The sequence below is a fragment of the Narcine bancroftii genome, chromosome 2 (assembly GCF_036971445.1).
Source record: "Narcine bancroftii isolate sNarBan1 chromosome 2, sNarBan1.hap1, whole genome shotgun sequence".
NCBI classification, from domain to species: domain Eukaryota; kingdom Metazoa; phylum Chordata; class Chondrichthyes; order Torpediniformes; family Narcinidae; genus Narcine; species Narcine bancroftii.
In genome coordinates, this window is record NC_091470.1 from 292,255,698 (window position 1) to 292,271,613 (window position 15,916).

The 15,916-nt window shown below is 40.4% G+C and overlaps 1 long non-coding RNA gene across 2 annotated transcripts in view; it reads right to left on the minus strand.

Moving 5' to 3' along the window:
* Positions 1 to 2,700: 2,700 nt before the first annotated feature.
* The window catches only part of LOC138755416 (uncharacterized), a 91,604-nt gene continuing 78,388 nt past the window's right edge, over positions 2,701 to 15,916 (minus strand). Inside the window, exons 6-7 of one of the 2 annotated variants that reach the window (XR_011352266.1) lie at positions 3,015 to 3,091; positions 2,701 to 2,914 (exon numbers count right to left, since the gene is read on the minus strand). This is a non-coding gene — a long non-coding RNA (uncharacterized lncRNA). The remainder of the gene's footprint in view (positions 2,915 to 3,014; positions 3,092 to 15,916) is intronic. The other variant, XR_011352267.1, reaches the window with a different exon arrangement.

A 15,916-nucleotide genomic window follows, 5' to 3' on the forward strand; every position in this document is an offset into this window, starting at 1 on the left:
GCCAATTCTCTTCTTTTAGTTGTATCTTCCTTCATTGCTAATTCTTTTTCTATATTTACTATTTCCCTTTCCAACTGCTCTGTTTCCTGATTGTAGTCCTTCTTCAACTTGGTTACATAACTTATTATTTGCCCTCTAATGAACACTTTCATTGCATCCCATAATATAAACTTATCTTTCACTGATTCCGTATTTATTTCAAAGTACATTTTAATTTGTCTTTCAATGAATTCTCTAAAATCCTGCCTTTTAAGTAGCATGGAATTTAATCTCCATCTATACATTCTTGGAGGGATGTCCTCTAACTCTATTGTCAATATCAAGGGTGAATGGTCCGATAATATTCTAGCTTTATATTCTGTTTTTCTTACTCTATCTTGCATACGAGCTGATAACAGAAATAGGTCTATTCTTGAGTATGTTTTATGTCTACCCGAATAATATGAATATTCCTTTTCCTTTGGGTGTTGTTTCCTCCATATATCCAAAAGTTGCATTTCTTGCATCGATTTAATTATAAATTTAGTTACTTTGTTCTTTCTGTTAATTTTTTTCCCAGTTTTATCCATATTTGAATCCAAATTAAGGTTGAAATCCCCTCCTATTAATATGTTCCCTTGCGTATCTGCTATCTTCAAAAAAATATCTTGCATAAACTTTTGATCTTCTTCATTAGGTGAATATACATTGAGTAGATTCCAAAACTCCGAATATATCTGACATTTTATCATTACATATCTCTCTGCTGGATCTATTATTTCCTCTTCTATTTTAATTGGTACATTTTTACTGGTTAATATAGCTACTCCTCTTGCTTTTGAATTATACGACGCTGCTGTTACATGTCCTACCCAATCTCTCTTTAATTTCTTGTGCTCCAATTCAGTTAAATGTGTTTCTTGCAGTAAATTTAGCAGTTTTTTTCCTTTTAATTTGGTTATGTATTCCGTTAATATTTAAAGTCATATAGTTCAACGTAGCCATTTCATACTTTGTTTATCTTTCCTTTCCGTTTCCTCATCATCACCTTTCCTTCTTATCCATTTCTGCTTTCTTGTTTTGAACACTTTATAAGACATTTCTAAAACATCAAACATTTTCCTTATTCTCCTATTTAAAACTTCTTTAACCCCATTCTCCCCTCCCCCTCCTGAGTTGCCCTTTATCCCTTGTTGGGCAACCACATCTCCCCTCTCCATTTGGATTTGCGAATTCACTCGCAAGTGTCAACTGATTTTGCAGTGACCGTAACTCCTCCCCACCCAGCTCCCCCCGGAAAAGATTTCAATTTTCATATATAACAAAGGTCACTCTTTTAATTCCCTCCTTATTCTCTCTATTCCCTTTCATTCCCTTATTAATTCTTATCTATACTCTATATATTTTCCTCAAAATACGGATACACTCATGTATATATATATATATATATATATACACCCATATACGCACATACATATAGTTCGTGGTCATTTTTACTCTCATTACATGTCTTCATCTCTCTGCTTGTTTTGTAGTTGTTCTGCAAATTTTCGTGCTTCCTCTGGATCTGAGAATAGTCTGTTTTGTTGCCCTGGAATAACTATTTTAAGTACCGCTGGGTACTTTAACATAACTTTATATCCTTTTTTCCATAAGATCGTTTTTGCTGTATTGAACTCCTTCCTCTTCTTCAGGAGTCTGGATAGAAAAAAAATTTTTGACCTTTGTATTCCAGTGGCTTTTTGTCTTCTCTTATTTTCTTCATTGCTTTCTCCAATATATTTTCTCTTGTTGTATATCTTAAGAATTTTACTAAAATGGATCTTGGTTTTTGCTGCGGTTGTGGTTTCGGGGCTAATGTTCTATGTGCACTCTCTATTTCCATTTCTTCCTGTAATTCTGGTCTTCCTAGGACCCTGGGGATCCAATCTTTTATAAATTCTCTCATATTCTTGCCTTCTTCATCTTCCTTAAGGCCCACTATCTTTATATTATTTATTTTATTATAGTTTTCCATTATATCTATCTTCTGAGCTAACAGCTCATGTGCCTCTTTAACTTTTTTATTAGATTCTTCTAATTTCTCTTTTAAGTCCTCTACTTCCATTTCTACGATTATTTCTCATTCTTCCACATTATCCACTCTTTTTCCTATCTCTGATATGACCATTTCTATTTTATTCATTTTTTCTTCTGCACTCTTAATTCTTCTTTTTATCTCATTAAATTCTTGTAATTGCCATTCTTTCAGTGATTCCATATATTCTTTAAAAAAAGATATATCCATTGTCCTTCCTTTCTCTTCTTCTTCCATTTCTGTATGTTCTTCTTCTTCTTCCTCTGGGTTGGCCATCTGTTGTTTCCTTGTTTTCTTTTTGTTCTCCTCTTTCTTGTTGTCGTTATTTTCTATGTTCTGCACCTGTTGCTGTGTTGCAGCTGTCACTCTCAGCTGTGGAGATCGAATCCGCAGCTGTTCCCCCCTCCCGTCAGTGTGTTTTTTTTCATGCGCGGTTGCGCACTTTTACTCGGCTCCGTGAGCCATTTTTGTAGTCCCGAGCTCGGGACTTCCACTGGGAGCGGGCTTCTCTCTCCGCGGCGGGCCTCCTCAGACAGGTAAGGCCTTCACCTTCTTCTTCCGACGTTCTTTCATCTTCTCTTCTTCCCGTTGCTTTCGACTTTTCTCTCTTCGCTGCCATTTTCTTCTCACCTTTACTTTTACTTTGTTTTAATTTTTATTCTTGTACCTTTGTGTTTTGTGCGTTTTTTTTCAACTTTTCCGGAGAGGGCTGGAATTCCCTGACTGGCCACTACTCCATCACGTGACTCCTCCCTTTGTAAATTGAAAACTAGTGGTATCCGGCACCTATGGGCATGCTGGATAAATGTATTTTCTGGTTGCTTGAGACTTACTCTTCCAGTGCTTTAACTAACACACCTGCATTAAGAATAAACAGTTCAAAAATCAGAAAATACTATACTCAGCTTACACTGAACAAACTTCACTTGCATGATATATAAACCTTAAAGCATTTTACTTTATTTTCAGTCACGTCCTTTGAAAACATTTTCACCATCGCTGGTTCTGCAGGTTCCTCCCCCTCCACTGAGCCACCTGAAAGACAAACAGGTAAACCCTCTGACTGGGCCAATTCTTACTAAGCAAGGATGAGGAGACATTTTAAGAGAGTCACCCCAATGGTGAGCGGCATCAACCTGCTCTTAATCCTGGGTGATGCCATTACTGTTTCATACAACTTTATTTAAACAGCTGCTACAAGCATAGCACAGCCAAGGCTCTCCACGGGCTGAATATTTGCTCCTATCTTCACCACAGTTTATATATTATTTCAGAGAACACTTACAATTTTGTAGTTTTACATATTATTCTTGTCTATTTTAATTTTTTTATATTTATTTTCTTCAATTTTTTTTGTTGGTTGTTTGAGGTTACCGGTTGCCAACTGAGTCCAATGTCTACTTTCTGAGGAGATTTGGCATGTGGCCAAATACTCTCAAACTTCTACAGGAGCACTGTGGAAAGGCTACTGACTGGTTGCATCGCAGCATGGTTTGAGAATTTGACTGACCAGGAACACTGAAGGCTCCAGAAGGTAGGAAACATAGCCAGGTCCATCACAAGCTCTGATTGCCTCCATCCATTAAAGATGTCTAGGTGAGGCACTGCCTCAAGAAGGCAGCCATCATAAAAGACCCTGGCACCCTGGACTTAACCTCTTTTCAATGCTACCTGCCTAAAGAAACCTAAAGACCAGCATCTCCAGATTCATGAACAGTTTCTTTCCAATGGCTATCAGTCTCTTGAAACTCCCCTTGTTACACTAATCAGAGAGTGTTCTGACACCACAAAAGGACACTATTGCAAAGTCACTTTTTGCACAAGGATAATTATTTATATCTATTTATGTATTTACTATTGTAGTTGTTTTTTTAGTTCTTTTTGTAGTTGTGCTATTTTACAAGGTACCTGTTCAGCTGGATTTCAGTGCAATGTCCAATGTACATGACAATAAACTCATTATCATTGATGGTGCTGAAGTAATATCTAAAGTAATATCCAAGGTTGTGGCTGTCATGTGACAGCACTGTCCCTTCCTAGTTGAAGGACACACCAGCTTCGAATCAAGGCTTGGTTCCACCCCACCCATTAGTGCACACCTTGCTGTTGGTCCTATGTACAGCCTGTCTGTATTTGGCCTTGGGCCATTGGCTGTTGTAATTGGATTAAGAGATTAGCCTCCTAATGACCTGGTCTGGACCCTCCAGCACTATAAAGGTGCCATGTTTTCTTTGTTTTCTCTCTTTGACAGCTTGGGACCATTCTGCTTCACTCCAGGCCTAGAAATGTGGAAGGGCACTGGATAAACCGTTGGTAAGATATGCACTGTTAAAAGAGTTGGAAGTGTTTAATTAGTGTCCCTTGTAGCATAGAGTCATGCCTGCACTGAGTCAAGGGAAATCATAGTGATTTTTCCTTGATAATTGTATGCACCAGTTCTCAGAGAGAGAGAGTGCGTGTGCATTTTGTTCCCGTGCTATTTTTCTCTCCGTTTAACCATATAACCACTTACAGCACAGAACAGGCCAGTTCGCCCCTACTAGTTTGTTATTAATTATCTGCCATTTCTTTTCTACAGCTGCTGTAAAGTGTGAATGTGTGTGGTACTACATCAGTTACCATTTCCCACACTTTCTTTCTGTAAACAAAATCCTCCCCTATCAGAACTCGCCTTTGAGACCTACAAAATCTGTTTCCTCACTCACAACAACTTGCCTAACAGATGTTGAGGCAACCCTAGTGGTGCTACAAAATGCAAATTCCTTCTGATGAGACAAATGAAAAAATTCCAGCTTCTCAATGGCATCAATTTGTGTGTTAGGCACCACAAGCAGAGGACATTATATTAACAAAAATTTCAACTCCAACAATATTGCCAAACATTATATTGAGCATGCACAATAGCTATTACCTGATTCATTGGAAAGCAAAATACAAAATTTAATATTGTCACCTTAACTCAGGGAAATCACAGAGGCCAGGCCACAATATCTGCAACTCCCTGGATGTTTCATCCCTTCCAGCCACCCCTTCCCGTCCCCTGACATTTTCCCTTGCAATTGTCAGAAGTACAGCACTTGTCCCTTCACCACCTCCCTCACCACCATCCAGGGACTTAAATTTCCAGATGAGGCAGAGATTCAATATGTACCTCCTCCCACTTGGTCCACTGCACTCACTGCTCACAATGAAGCTTACTGTACATTGGCTAGACCAAACATAGATTAGGCAATGTGCTCTATCCACAATACCTATTTTGAGCTTTCAGTTGTATGCCTTTTCATCTCTCACCCCAATTCCTGTGTTGAACCTGCTATTTTTGGCCTACCACACAGACATAATGAGGCCAAATGTAAACTGGAACAACATCTCATATTGCACTTTGCTAGCCTATTGTGCAATGGCATGAGCATTCAATTTCCCATTTTCAGATAAATGCCTTCCCAGAGTTCATTTCTCATACCCATGGTCCACCAGGGTTCACTCTCTCTCTCAGTTTCTCCTCTTTCCTTTCCTATCTCACCCTAACATTACAAAGACTTATTGCCCTTCCCCACAGTACTATCATCCACACACCTTTCTCTTTTTTTTGGTTCCATCTGCTCATTATCACCCCTCATCTGCTTCCACCTAGCATTTACTGACCTTCATTTCAGCCCTCCCTCACAATTATATATACTGGCTATTTTCACTGAGTCCACAGATGTTGCTTGACCTGCTGAGTTCTTCAAGCAGTTTGCTTTCTGCTCTCACTTCAACCATCTGCAGTCTCAGTGCCTCTATAAAACTGGTTGGTTGTTTCTACACTGTGTACCAACACGCTGCTGGTAGAATAATTTCTGAATCTAAATAGTGAGTAATCACTGATCTTGATAGTTTAGTTGCCCCATGTTTTATCTTTTCCTTTTTCTTTATTCTTGCCTGGATGATAACCAGTACAAAAATGTACACCAAAACAAACTTATTCCAGTGGAGCTGTAACTAACATGCTCATCATATTAATGTCATTGAGTTTTACTGGGTTTGATCCAGGCATCAAACTCAATTTCTTTGCCAATAATATTTTGCTTTGCTTAAAGTTATTTAATAACATGATATACGCTGAGCTGTGTTCCATTCAGGACAGTGGTACTGCCATCAGACATAACCTTGATGAACTTGATATCAGGAAGTATTGTATATTAAGATTCAGATTCTGAATGTCATCTGCAGATATTATTGATAGTTTGCAACAATAGGATCTGTTTGGTCCTATCTTTAAAGCAGTCAAATAGATTACCACGAGAGGCATGAGCACATTGGAACTTGTGTATATGAACATTTTCTGTGCGTATAGTGCGGAGCCCTGCCCCCACCTCGGATACTCGGACCACATATCTGAAATACTAATCCCAGCATACAGACTGCTTGTTGGATGCTCCAGACCAGTTCATGAGCAGCACACGCACCTCCACAGTCATCCATGGCTTCTGATTGGAGCGAGTTATGATGGTCTTTGGCATAGTGATGTCATTAGAACACTTACAAATGTAGCTGGACTACTCCTCCAGATTGATGCAGTCGCCACCAGTTGTTGCTTCCTTGAATATGACTGGCTAGTGCGAGCCATTCATGCACTCCAAGACTGCCTTGAATGCACTGACTGGCATATAACTGACCATCATAACTTGTTCCATTCAAAAGCCATGGATTACTGTGAAAGTGTGTGTGCTGCTCAGCAACTGAGACACTGCCTTTAGAGTGGACAACAAGATAGCCTTAGCTATTGTAAGAGCCAAGCTGTCTAAGGCCATCGGGAAAGCAAAATGGGCACATGCCTAGTGCATTCACAGTCTCATCCTGGACAGTAAGGACATGTGACGCACGTGGAACCAAGATATCACTAACCACGAGACTACGCCATCTACCTGTGCTGGTGATGCCTCCCTCCCAGATGCTCTGAACAACTTCTACATGCCATTTTAGGTGAAAAACAACATTGCAGACCACCTCTCCTCCAAATGACCAGGTGTTTTATCTTGCAGTGGCCGACATGGAGTTAGGCAAGGTCAACGCGCGGAAAGCTGTTGGACTAGATAATATTCCCGGCAGAGTGCTCAGGGGATGTGTGGCTCAGCTAGCAGATATTTTCATCAGTAACTTTAACAACTCCCTGAGAAGCGCTGTGGACCAAACGTGCTTCAAAGCTCCCACCATTGTCCCTGTGCCCAAGAAGTAATTTGTGTCCTGCCTCAATGACTACCACCCTCTTTCACTCACATTCATCATCATAAAATGCTTCGAGAGGCTTGTCATGGGACACATCAAGTTCATGCTTCCCCCATGACTAGACCCCCTGCAGTTTGCATACAGACCCAATCGCTCCATGGATGATGCCCTTGCTGCTGCCCTCCACCTAGCCCCCCTCCACCTAGCCCCCCAGGGCTGTGTGCCCTGTTGTTCACTCTGCTGACCCATGACTGCAGCAAAGCACAGCTTGAACCATTTAATCAAGTTTGCTGATGACACGATCATGGTGGGCCTGATTAGTAAGAATGACGAGTCAGTGTACAGAGATGAGGTGCAGTTGCTAATTGACTGGTGCAGAGCCAACAACCTATAACTGAACATTAAAACAAACAAAAGAGATGATTGTTGACTCCAGGAGGGCCTGGGGGGGGGGGGGGGGGGGAGGGGTCCACACTCAGCCAACCATTGATGGCTACACCACTGAGGTTGTCAAGACCATCAAGTTCCTTTGAGTGCACTTGGCAGAGAATCTCAGCTGTTCCATAGCTAAGAAAGCCCAGCAGCGCCTCTACTTTCTGCGAAGGCTGAGGAAAGTTAATTTCCCACCCTCCATCCGTACTACATTCTACAGAGGTTGTATCGAGAGCATCCTGTGCAACTACATCACTGCCTAGTTTGGAAGCTGTACCTTCTCAGACCACAAGATCTTACAGAGAATAGTTAATTCAGTGGAAAAGATCATTGGGGGCTCTCTTCCTACCATGAAAGACATCTTCAACATTCGATGCAAGCGAAGGGCAATAAACATTGTAAAGGATTCCAAGGCAGGTAGATGAAGATGAACAGATCATCAGATCAGCCATGATCTCATTGAATAACAGAAGTTGAAAAATTATTTTTCAGAGTCCCAGAGTACAGCACATATTTCAGTGGATCCAGAAACAAAAAAAAATTCTTAAATTGGAAACTCAATTCAATTATATGTATTTACTTGGGAGAATGAGTTTTGAATTTAATGTGGTTGTAATCATATCATTTCCTGGCACTATTAAACTTAAAATGCATAGACTGTCACATATGTCTGTTAAATGTTTCAAATTGATGTTTTATGTTCTCAGTCAATGTCATGCTTTCATATTTGCATCTCCCTTTGTACGAATTCTGATAGAATTGATTTCTTCTGTGGCAATCCTATCAGCCACCATTATGTCAGCCATCTATAGTAGTTCCATCAAGAGCATCCTGGCCGGCTGCATCACAGTGTGGTATGGTTGCTGGATAAAAATGGATCAGAGATCAATCCACAGGACCATAAGAGTGGAAGAGAGGATCACTGGAATCTCCCTTCCCCTCCCATCGACGTGATCTACCAGGATCGTTGTCTAAAGAGGGTACGCAAAGATCATTGATGATCAAAAGACAGTGCCTTTTGGCTGCTCCAGTTGGGAAAAAGATACAGGAGTATCAGAACCAGCACCACCAGGCAGAGGAACAGCTTCTTCCCACAGGTAGTGAGAATGCTGAACGACCAAAAGAGCTGCTCACACTAACAATCTGAGACTTTCGAATTCATGAAACAATATTTTTTTATTTATTTGCAAAGATGAAATACATCAGAATCAGAACCTTTTTGTCATCAGCAAGTGTCAAAATTTGTTGTTTCGTGGCAGCATCACGGTGCAAACGTTCATATAAACCACTACAAAAATAATTAAAAATAGTGTACTAAAAGTCAAAGTAAGGCAGTGTCTTTGGTTCATCGATCATTCAAGAATCTGATGACATGGACTAATTTGAGTTGGGTTATTAATGTGTAATAATTATTGGGGAGGGTATAGTTTATTTAGATTACTGATATTGTATTGTAATTTTATTATTTTATTCTTAATTTTTTTAAATGTAATCCTATATGTTATTCATGTTATAAAATCTTAAATAAAGTTTAAAAAAAAGAATCTGATGACAGTGGAGAAGAAGCTGTCCTGTAATGCTGAATGCTCATCTTTAGGCTCCTGTACCTTTCTCCCCAATGGTAGCAGTGAAGAAGGCATGGCGTGGGTGGTGGGGTTCCTTGAGGATAGAGGCTGCTTTCATAAGACACCACCTCTTGTAGATGTTCTCAATGGAGTGAAGTCTGGTGTCTGTGATGTCATAGGCCGAGTTAACAACCCTCTGGAGTTTTTCTTTTTCCGAGCGTTGGCACCTCCGTACCAGGCAGTGATGCAATCAGCTAGCATGTTCTCCACAGTGCACTTGCAGAAGTTTTCAAGAGTCTTCAGTGACATACCAAATCTCCTCAACCCAAGTCACAAAGTATAGCCGCTGGTGAGTCTTCTTCATGATTGCATTGATATGGAGGCTCCAGGACAGATCCTTAGGGATGCTGACACCCAGGAATTTGAAGTTCTTGACCCTCTCCACCACTGAGCCTCGATGAGGACCAGGTCATGTTCCCATAACTCCATCCTGAAGTCCACAATCATCTCCTTGGTTTTGCTAACGTAGAGCAAAGATTGATGTTGTACGCTTCCTCATTAATGTTTGCGATTCTGCCAACAACCATGGTGTCATCAACAAATTCGGAGATAGCATTAGAATTGTACATGGCCACACAGTCATGGCTGCACAGGCTGTTATTGTAGTAAACAACAAAATGCTGGAGCAACTCAGCTGGTCTTTTCAGCATCTATAGGAGACAAAGATATATTGCTGATGTTTCAGGTGTGATAGATGTATTTGGGAAATAAATTGGTAAAATTAGAGTAGGTTACATACATACACACTTTAAAACAGATCTTATTTGAAATACTGAAGAATTCATATTCAGTGATTTTACAGAAACTATGGTGCATGTTTCACAAGTAGGTGCTAATTGAAATGATGTCATGAAATGAATAGACCATTGTCTTGGACTGGAGTCAGGTCAGCTGTGTTGAAAATTTTTATGAGACTTCTGACCTTTCTGCAAAGTGCTCACTCAAAGGTCACTCCTGGGTTTTGTTTGAGAGAGAGAAAGAGAGAGAGAGAGAGAGAGAGAGAGAGAGAGAGAGAGAGAGAGAGAGAGAGAGAGAGAGAGAGAGTGTGTGTTGGAACGGAAACAAACTCCAGAGTGGCGGATGGCTGGGAGTGCCATCATCTGTCTGATGTTTTCTCTTGGAAAAAGTGGAACAGAAAGGAACTCTGTGGTAGTCTGAACGAAAGAGATTATCATCTGAAGAACCCTGATGGGGCAAGACATTGAGGTGACTAATGGTGGTACCTCAGTTCTGGAAATCCTGGAACAACAAATCTCTCTCTCTGCAAACCTTACGAGAACCTTCTTGAGCGGTAAACATTTACCTTTCGAGCACCAAAGCCTGGTGAACTTTATACATGTTAAATTCTGTTCACTGTATAAGAATTGCCTGCAACCAGAGAACTTGGAAGATTGAGAAGTGAGATTGAACTGTGAACCAAATAACTTTTCTTACATTTACACACACTTCACATACATGTGTGCTTAGAATTAGAAGGGGGTTACAGGGGAATCACGTTGCTCTCCATTGCAGGCAAAATCTTCGCTAGGATTCTACTAAATAGAATAATACCTAGTGTCGCTGAGAATATTCTCCCAGAATCACAGTGCGGCTTTCGCGCAAACAGTGGAACCACTGACATGGTCTTTGCCCTCAGACAGCTCCAAGAAAAGTGCAGAGAACAAAACAAAGGACTCTACATCACCTTTGTTGACCTCACCAAAGCCTTCGACACCGTGAGCAGGAAAGGGCTTTGGCAAATACTAGAGCGCATCGGATGTCCCCCAAAGTTCCTCAACATGATTATCCAACTGCACGAAAACCAACAAGGTCGGGTCAGATACAGCAATGAGCTCTCTGAACCCTTCTCCATTAACAATGGCGTGAAGCAAGGCTGTGTTCTCGCACCAACCCTCTTTTCAATCTTCTTCAGCATGATGCTGAACCAAGCCATGAAAGACCCCAACAATGAAGACGCTGTTTACATCCGGTACCGCACAGATGGCAGTCTCTTCAATCTGAGGCGCCTGCAAGCTCACACCAAGACACAAGAGAAACTTGTCCGTGAACTACTCTTTGCAGATGATGCCGCTTTAGTTGTCCATTCAGAGCCAGCTCTTCAGCGCTTGACGTCCTGCTTTGCGGAAACTGCCAAAATGTTTGGCCTGGAAGTCAGCCTGAAGAAAACTGAGGTCCTCCATCAGCCAGCTCCCCACCATGACTACCAGCCCCCCCACATCTCCATCGGGCACACAAAACTCAAAACGGTCAACCAGTTTACCTATCTCGGCTGCATCATTTCATCAGATGCAAGGATCGACAATGAGATAGACAACAGACTCGCCAAGGCAAATAGTGCCTTTGGAAGACTACACAAAAGAGTCTGGAAAAACAACCAACTGAAAAACCTCACAAAGATAAGCGTATACAGAGCCGTTGTCATACCCACACTCCTGTTCGGCTCCGAATCATGGGTCCTCTACCGGCACCACCTACGGCTCCTAGAACGCTTCCACCAGCGTTGTCTCCGCTCCATCCTCAACATCCATTGGAGCGCTCACACCCCTAACGTCGAGGTACTCGAGATGGCAGAGGTCGACAGCATCGAGTCCACGCTGCTGAAGATCCAGCTGTGCTGGATGGGTCACGTCTCCAGAATGGAGGACCATCGCCTTCCCAAGATCGTATTATATGACGAGCTCTCCACTGGCCACCGTGACAGAGGTGCACCAAAGAAAAGGTACAAGGACTGCCTAAAGAAATCTCTTGGTGCCTGCCACATTGACCACCGCCAGTGGGCTGATAACGCCTCAAACCGTGCATCTTGGCGCCTCACAGTTTGGCGGGCAGCAGCCTCCTTTGAAGAAGACCGCAGAGCCTACCTCACTGACAAAAGGCAAAGGAGGAAAAACCCAACACCCAACCCCAACCAACCAATTTTCCCTTGCAACCGCTGCAATCGTGTCTGCCTGTCCCGCATCGGACTGGTCAGCCACAAACGAGCCTGCAGCTGACGTGGACTTTTTACCCCCTCCATAAATCTTCGTCCGCGAAGCCAAGCCAAAGAAAAAAAGTTAAGTTAATAGAGATAAGTTAAAGTTTGATTCTGTTTTCATGTTTAAAGATAATTAAAAACAATTTTTTGTTTAAGTAACTACTTGTCTTGGTGAATGCCTATTGCTGCTGGGTTTTGGGGTCCTTTGGGCTCGTAACACAGGCCTGAGCCCTCCTTCAAGGGGGAAAAAAAGTCAGAAAAGGCAGAAGCAGGACATATCAGTAGGTCTCAGAATTCAAACAATGGGGGAGGAATCCAGACCAACAAAAGGTGTTAATTGGATATGATAAGGGACTAGGTAGAATTTATAATGTCTGTGCAAAAGGAGACAGGGAATGGAGAGATGATGGGTAAAAAGGGGGAGGAGTTGGTCTCCTATGGATGCTGAAAAGACCAGCTGAGTTCCTTCAGCATTTCTGTGTGTTTAACACAGTCATGGGTGTACAGTGAGTAGAGCAGTGGGCTATGCACACATCCTTGAGATGTGACTGTGTTGATAGTCAATGAGGAGGAGACATTGTTTCCAGTTTATACTGACTGTGGTCTTTCATTGTGGATCAAGTTGCAGAGGGGCATGGCCATGCGAAGGACTTAGACAGACATGTTTTGGTTGAGCTCTCCATGAAGAGAATCAAAAAGATGATTAAAACCTCAAAACCAAGAATTTTCTTTTACCAAAAATAGATAATGCAAGAGACCAAGGCAGCTTCTACTCAGCCAGGAATATTGAGCAAAAGCCCAAAAAGGAGCAACACAAGAGTGGTCTTGGGACAGGCGGACCTGGGGGAGTTGGGAAAAGACCTAAATATTATCCTGGAGAAAATGGAAAATTTGTGTAACCACTTTACAGGTGTCAAAACTGCAAAGAGACATGTCGGAGAGGATGACTGAATTTAAAGACATTGTTGAAAATTTAATCCAATGAATTACCCAAGAAGAAATTGACTTGGCAAAAACACAAAGAAAAAATTAAAATCTATAGAAGAAGATGTGGAAAAAAATGGGATTCAGACAGACAAGGTATGCTGGACAAGATGACCATATGGAGAATTTCAGCAGATATAACAATGTCCGAATTATTGGATTGAAAGAAGGGATCGAAAGACGAGACCCAGTGAACTCCTTTGAAACACGGATCCTACTAGTGCTGGGAGAAAATAAATTCAAAGAAAAATTACAGATAGAAAGGGCTCACCAGACCCTCAGACCCAGAAGAGCCAGTGATCAGTAACCACAACAGATCCTAATAAGACTTTTGAGTTATCGAGAATGGTAAGACAATTCTAGGAGCAACATATGAATATTCTAAACAAAACAGTCTGCCTGAAAAAGTGCTATTCTTTCAAGATTTAAGACTTATCTGATTAAGCAAAGGAAGGAGTTTGATTATGTAAAAGGATAACTGCATTCTAAAAACTTGAAATACTCGATGATATACCCCGTGACTCTGAGGGTCAAAGTAGAGGAAAGGAATCAGTGATTTTTCAAGACTAAGAATGAGGTGGAAGATTTTTAACAAAGATTATGAAAAGATTAAGTTACCAAATAAGAAAACTATGAAAAATGTTTACAATGAGGCTGTTATATTTTTGAACCATCTTGTATTTATTGTTAAAGAGGAAATATTATCGAAATGTTCGTGGAGACCTCAAGAAAAAGAGCAAAAATTTGGTAGAAGTAGTAGCATGGTGGAGACTCCGGTCTAAGTGGCATAATGGCACCGGGAAAGGAGCATTTTTACAAAATGTTCTTCTTCCTTTGAAGATTCCATGGACATTCGGGATTTTCTGTTTATGTCACTATCAAGGCAGGGATATTGTGTGTGTTTCTTAAAGGGGAAAAATCACAGCGTTATTAAAACAGCTAAAAAACTTTTTAATGCTAAACAATATTTATTTAAAAATTGGTATGAATATAATGTTAAAGTTTATTAGTCTTGATGTTATTGGTATAAACTGATTGGTGAAAAGGAAGCGGGTCTTGGCACACTTAAAAAAAGGGCAGATGTAGTCTTTCTACAAGAAACACACCTTACCGAATCAGAACAAGCTAAATTAAAAGGAGGATGGGTGGGTGAAGTAATATCTTCATTTGGCTCAAAGCAAGAGGAGTAGAAATTTTAATTAATAAGAACATACCAAGAATAATAGAAGACACATTGACTGACCAAACCAGAATATTTCAAATGGCATATTATAACATTTATGCAGAATCATGGCCATTTATGAATATTTATGCCCCAAATGATGATGATGAAGCCTTTATGAATGATATCTTTTTAAAAGTAGTAGAGGAAGACAAATATACTGGTCAGGGGAGATTTGAATTTCTGTTTGTATCCCGCATTGGATAAATCAGAAAGAATGGTAACAAGGGCAAAAGTAACACAATGATTTAAATTTAATTGATATATAGAGGCAACTTCACCCTATAGAAATAGAGTATTCGTTCTACTCAAGGGTGCATGACTCACATATAAGGATTGATTTGTTTTTAAATGTCTGCCCAGTTTAAAAGTACGGTGATAAAAATGCAATATTTAGCCAGACTTCTATCAGATCACTCACCATTAATTTTAACTATTGCGATAATGTTAAAAACAAAAAGATGCATAGGTGGCATCTCAATGCCACACTGTTGAGAAGAATTTTGTGTCTTCATTAAGAGATAGACAGAACTATTTTGTGAAACTAATCTCCCTTCCACCGATAATAGCTTTTTAATATGGGACACGCTTAAAGCTTACTTAAGAGGACAAATTATTTCTTATACAAAAAAATCTCAAAAGTGAATGTACTACAGAATTGGATGGTCTGGAGAAAGATTTAACAAAATTGGAAAAAGAATATCAATGAATGGGGTTGCAAGTATAGACTATTGGAAAATTAAAAACTGAGATAATAACATTACAAACACAGAATGGGGGGAAAACTATTAAAGCTAAATAAAAATACTATAAATTAGGAGAATGGGCACATAAAGTCTTAACTTACAAGTAAAGGCAGAGGAGTCATCAAGGATGATAAAGGCAATCAAAACAGAGGCTGATATTTTAACATAATCAAAAATAAATAAATAATATTTTTAAACTATGTTTCATCTTGTATTCATATGTGTGTGTGTTCTTAGACAACACATGGATGAAGGAAAAGGTTCTTTAAAGTTGATGCAAACTGCCCATGCAAGCCTCTATCACAGATCTCTCCTTCTGTGTCAGCCCCTGCTGGAACTATAAAACCGGAACTATATCCTTAAGACCTTGCTAGTAGTAAATGCAGCCATGATCACTATTATTACAGACAATACTATACAAAATTATATAAATCAGAATTACCTGAAGACAAAAGTGAGATGGACGAGTTTTTAGTGAATGCTAAGCTTCCAAAACTAGAGGATAGAGAACAGATCAATTTAAATGCCCTTTCACAGGGGAAGAAATTAAGAAGGCTTTGGGCACTTTACAAGCTAATAAATCCCCGGGGGAGGATGGGCTCCTGCCCGAGTTCTATAGACAATTTAAATATTTATTGATGCCTCTTATGATGCACTGGGCAGTGTAGA